The sequence below is a fragment of the Xenopus tropicalis genome, chromosome 8 (assembly GCF_000004195.4).
Source record: "Xenopus tropicalis strain Nigerian chromosome 8, UCB_Xtro_10.0, whole genome shotgun sequence".
Taxonomy (NCBI): Eukaryota; Metazoa; Chordata; class Amphibia; order Anura; family Pipidae; genus Xenopus; species Xenopus tropicalis.
The window spans coordinates 76496510-76502509 of NC_030684.2; the positions used below are offsets into that span (position 1 = coordinate 76496510).

The window sequence follows — 6000 nt, forward strand, 5'->3', positions numbered from 1 at the left end:
CCTAACCTCCTCCCCGAAGCACGCCTTTATTAAACTTCCACACTTCGCGGAAGAAAAAAACGGCGGTTCAGGGGAGCGCCCTGCGGGGACCGGGTCTGGCTCACCTGATTTTCTTCCCTGTGCCCCAGTGGCCCAGTCCGACTCTGACTCTTAGCGCAGTGGCACACTGGAAGATTAGTCGCCTGTGATAAATCTTCACTATTGCGGGTGACTAATCTCCTCAATGTGAAATCCGATTTACATTCTTGCAGTGGGATGGAATGTCGGGCAGTTAGTCGCCTGCAATATTGAAGATTTATCGCAGGTGACTAATCTTCCCGTGTGCCACTGCCCTTAGGGCGAAGACACATGGAGCTACTAGTAGCAGCTACTTGTCATGGTTACAAAAATAGACAATGCTGATAGTTTACTGATAGTTGTCTCCACGTGTGTGTTAGCAGAGGCAATTATTAGTATTGTCTTTGGAGTTTGGTAGCCATGACAAGTAGCTGCTACTAAGTAGCTCTGTGTGTCTTCACCCTTACACTCATCAATAAAGTCAAATAGAATCCTTTATTAACACCAATGGCCTTCCTTATGCAGGCCTGTGAGATATCCCTCACACCCTTCCAAATGAGCAGCAGTAAAATCCCCTACATCTGGTCTGGAAACTTCCTCTAGTCTACTAGTCAGTGAATAGAAAGACCCACTTAATAAACAAATGCTTTTAACTTTATACTTGATCAGATAACCAGTACGTTTCTTCTCCCTGGAGAGTGAACCAAAGTCACATTACCCACCATTGCTTATAAGGAGCCACAGACACAACAGATATTTGAACTATCAGTCATATTCCACCATTTGTAATCTACCTTATAGTATATTTTTTTACTAATGTTTAGGGTATTGCTTCAAGTACATACCAGCTCTGTATTTTTCTGTATGATATAATATGCATGATCTTTAACTATACAAGTGATAAACCCTGTAGAATGTAAAATCCATCTATAATGGAACACCTTATTATTATTTAAGGCCAATTCACCTCTGCAAACTCATGCAGAAAGTTTAGATTTTATTTACATTACAATTTAATACTCTAATATTCATTAGCTTTTTTTGCTCTGTTAGATTACTTAGGTTCACATATTTACAGTAGAATCATACACATAGAATCCATATCAGAACCATCATTGTATTCTTTTTATTTTATTGCTTTTAGATCATGACTGCTACTTTCAACACTTGCATAAACCCCTGTCTCAAATATATATGTTGCCTCATTTATTTTTACAAAATATTTTTCCTAATATATAAACTAATATGAAAGGTTTATTATAACCTCCCACCTTGAATGTCTATTTGATTTCTTCTAAACCGTAACACTTCCCCCATACATGTCCATAGGTTCTCCTATAAAACATATCAGCTTCACTAAAAGGTTGTAATGCGATCTCACAACTGAATCAGACATTCCCTTTGAAGTAGAATCAATAGTTGTGATCTGTAATAGGATTCATTCTACTGGCGTGAAATAATATGATCATATTGTGGGTGAGTGGGATCGTTTTATCTGCAACAGTACAAGCTTATGTGAGCCTTTTGCTAGAATGACTTCATTATATACAATTATACAACGCTTACATGCTTTCTGATATATACTGAAAACATAAAAACCTTCTTTCGGCAAAACTTGTCCCATACATTTACCTAGTATGATGTACCCCAAATACAAATTGCAGCCAATCATCAGTAAAAAGAATTTTGTGAAATATATATCCATAAAAATATAGGTGGGAGGTCCCTGGCTTTTTTTTATTGATGCTAAAATTCCTTCTGTAATGCCAAAAACAGCAAAGATGTAATTCGCTTCTGGGAATCAGTGAAGACATTGTATATCCATAAGCATCCTTAAGCATACAGCACTCTGTGGGTAGCTATAGATATGCACAAAAGCACACATACATACAGCCATACTCACACACTCCCACACACACTACTATATTAATAGTAGGATCAGAATTGTAAAACATCCCATACTTATTATTACCAAGTAGTAAGTACCCTTGTTTTTCTTTCCCTTACGTAAATGTTGCAATATAATACATCTATTATACCAATTTAACTATCTATCTATGCACATACAGTATACTGTGTATAATGCAGCATTTATAGCTGCCTTTCATCAAAAATCTGAGGCATACGCTGCACTCTGTGCGTCCCTGCATCACCAGAATCTAAACATTTATCTATTAATCAGAAATGTACACACATGCTGACTACTAAAGAAAGAACACAATCTGTTTCTCAGCCAGGAAATGTCCCTGGCAAATAAACCATTCATTTGGTCATAAAATGCCTTTAACTTGCTTTTAAGAAAACACTATTGCATTTGTCTTACCCTCCCATCCCAAATTTGGTACCCTTACCATGTATTTTCTTTTCACTGAAATCCACCCCAGTCTCTCCCTTCTTCCCTATTCTAAATATTAAGGGTTATAGAAGTTATAGTTTTTTTCATTGGAATGTACTGCATGTAGCATTCATAATATATAATATAGGTCATAGTGATAAATGTGCATTTAAAGAAATTTATTAAGCTACATACCAAAATTGCAAAAAAAAATTAAAAAACCCAAAACATATATTAATAGCTAATCCAATCCTAGTAAATCTGATACTATAGTAACCTTTATGATAACAGCTGTCCCAAAGCAATGGGCCACTCTTGCTTCTTCAAATTTCATTCTGCATGGGACTGATTTTTGAGTATCTCAGAGAAATGAACAAACACAACAATTTGGCAATGGATTGAAAACATTGGTGCACTTTTACTTCACTTTTCTTAGTAACAGATAATCGAAGGTCCTCTTTAGTTTTAAGGATAGTTTAAGGATAATCTCCACTATATTGTATATGTATATTCCACTCACATTACTGATACAGTTTGGCGTTGCTATCAAGGCTTGGAAGTTAGTCCATGTATCCACAATTCGTTCTGTCAAGTTGCCATGCTTTCCACCAACCCCTCCCAATATGGCCCATTACAGATTCATTGTGACCTTTTCTACACGCAAACCATCAGATCATTAACAAAGCAAAATCATTTTGAAGAGTTGTAAGAAACATTACCTTTCCCCTCTCATTTGCAGTGATACTTCATACAGAAGGACTAAGGTCTCCAATTAATCCGTGCTGGAGTTGTTCAGCAATTCAGTCAGAGCCTCCCTCCCCCATCACCATCCCTAACCTGCTTCTTTCCAGCAGAACGAATAGCAATGAATACCACTTTCTCCGTCTGTGCCCAAGCCTTCAAAATGGGTTTTCAAAAGCTTTCATAGACCCAAGCAGATTAGATAGAACTCAGCAAAGCCAAGTCTTCATTCAGCAGGGAGGACAGGGTTAGCCAGCTGAATAGCCAATAATGATGTCCTTAGGCTCTAAAATTTTTGGCAGCCCCACCAAAGAGATAGCATTCCAAAGCAATGTACCTTAGGACTCAAACTGATGCATTTTTTTTCCCATAAGATTGACTCTTGTAATCCAGTGTGTGCTGGAAATGGGTTTGTCCAGAATGTCAAATTAAAACGGGTTTAACAACAACCCAGAGAACACTTTGCTGTTAAATCATTCTCCAAGACCAAACTGAATCCAGACCCTGTAATAAGGTGATCACCCCACCACTGGCAGGAGCCACCTTAACAATCCTGGTAGGTATATTTCCCCTGAATGTGTATAAAGCAGCAATACTCAGCATTACCAATCACAGACAGCCCGTGGATGTATTCCTATACATTTACAGTGCTCAGCTGTTATGATTTATCGGATTCAAGAGAGCTTGGAAGGATGCAGACGCAAGAGAGAGTCTTGTACCTGGCAGAGTCTATGATGCTTGCCCTCTCTCTCTCCCTATTCCTTTCCTCCTCCTCTCTCTCTCTCTCTGCACACGCTTCCTTAAATTCTGCAGCTCCCAATCCAGTTCTTCACAGCATCTGCCTGGCTATGTGCATGGTCCATCCAGCAAGCCTTCCTGCTCAGCAACAAACCCGCCCCTCTGCTGATGTCACTTGTCAGTCAGGGGACTCCAGGAAAATTTCAACTGAAATCTGCAGACAGGAAAAAAAACTATACCTAATCCTATTACCGTGTGAAACCACACAGCTATTATTTCTCTCGTACAGGAGAGGAAGCTCTATTTATAGTCATTTGTTTAATATGCTAAAGTATATTTTCTATGCAGGGGTAGAGAAGCTCATTAAATATACCATTGCTGTAGGTCCTTTTGCTGCTACGTGGGACTGGTGTTTAACTCATCAAGCACTTCATTGTCGTTAGGTTAAAGATCAATCACATAGGGGCAAGTTACATGTCAATAGTATTTAGTTGAATAGGCATCTTGTAAAATGTCAAACTGTCCTTTTTACAGTGACATATTTAATGGGTTAAACACTAACCATAAACTTTACTCTTTACCTGGAGCTTCTCTGCAACTATGAAGCTGCATAGAGGTATATACAGTACATTCCTATGTATAAAGGTATGGGACCTGTTATCCAGAATGCTCAGGACCTGGGGTTTTCCGGTAAGGGATCTTTCTGTAATTTGGATCTCTATAACTTAAATCTACTAAAAATCATTTAAATATTGAATAAACCCAATAGACTTGTTTTGCCTCCAATGAGGATTAATTCTATCCTAGTTTGGATCAAGTACAAGGTACTGTTTTATTATTAGAGAAAAAAACAAATCATTTTTAAAAATTAGAATTATTTGCTTATAATGGAGTCTATGGGAGATGGCCTTTCCGTAATTCGGAACCTTCTGGATAACGGGTTTCCGGATAAGTGATCCCATACCTGTATAGGCAAATAATAAGAGGGGTGGCTATTTGGAGAAGGCTGTTGTAATTGTTGTCAGCAACATATTTGCTGGTATTACAATGTATACATATTTATGAGTTACTAGAACAATTGCATAATGAGTTCATATAAGCCACTGTAATTTAGTACTGTCTTAATGGAGCTGGCATGTTTGGCAGCAAGGAGACCTAATGACATGTCTATACACAATGTTTTCATAGTTTAAAGGTAAATAGAAATCAGCTCAGAGATTCCACTCTGGGACAAGTCAGAGTCAGAAAAATAGTAATAGTGGTAGGTTTAATGGGTTAATTAGTCCCATGTAAGTACAAAGTAACCTTATGACAGTCTCATGTTAATGGGTTAAATGGTCAGTCCCATTTAGGATCAAAGTGACCTGATTCATTCTGACATATCTGAAGGTTAAAATTATCATTTCTGCCCATATATACATCAGCTGCTTCTCTGATTGTCAAAGGATAAGTTAATTATAAATGGAACAAATCAGTTGTGGTGACAGAAAGAAAGAGGTTGAGATGAAAGGGAATAGGAAAGAGAAAAGCTGTCACATTGTGAAACAGTATGCATGCAAAGAGGATATAGTGCTGGAACCCAAGAGAGAGAGAGGTAGTAGCAACCTGGCACTGTCTTCCTACTGCCCAAGATTAGCCCACTGTATCACAAGGATCTCGATGCATAAAGATTATTCTTAATCCCTTTGTCCAGAAAATCTGTATTTTTTCCGAGCTTGATTTACAAAAGGATGGGTCCCAGCATGTCACAAACTAAGAGATAATTGAAAATGCAAATAGGAAAGATGATTTACTGAGGATGTTAATGCTGAAAATTTTCACACGCCTGCAGAAATGAATTATAGCTTTAAAAACCTTTTAAATTGCAGTTATAAAAACACCCCTCACCGACATTACATTTAATTCCTCTGCATTTTATGTAAAACTGTCATTGCCAGCTGATTTAAGAAACACAATGACATTTTCTTATCATGATTGGATATTTTGTAGCCCTCCAATATGACAAAGGGATAAGGCCAGAAATGAATTACTATGATATAGTTGACAATTAACTATATCACTTCCTTCCACTGATCATATTGTTCCATTCAGACTTTATACCATGTCACTGCCATTGGGTTAAGCTGGCT

At 37.8% G+C, this 6000-nt stretch overlaps 1 protein-coding gene across 1 annotated transcript in view; it reads right to left on the reverse strand.

Annotated features, from left to right (window-relative positions):
• The window catches only part of lrfn3 (leucine rich repeat and fibronectin type III domain containing 3), a 273218-nt gene extending 269230 nt beyond the window's left edge, over positions 1-3988 (reverse strand). The window contains exon 1 of the mRNA XM_018096347.2: positions 3112-3988. The gene's annotated coding sequence lies outside the window, so the exon portion shown is untranslated. The remainder of the gene's footprint in view (positions 1-3111) is intronic.
• Positions 3989-6000: the final 2012 nt, after the last annotated feature.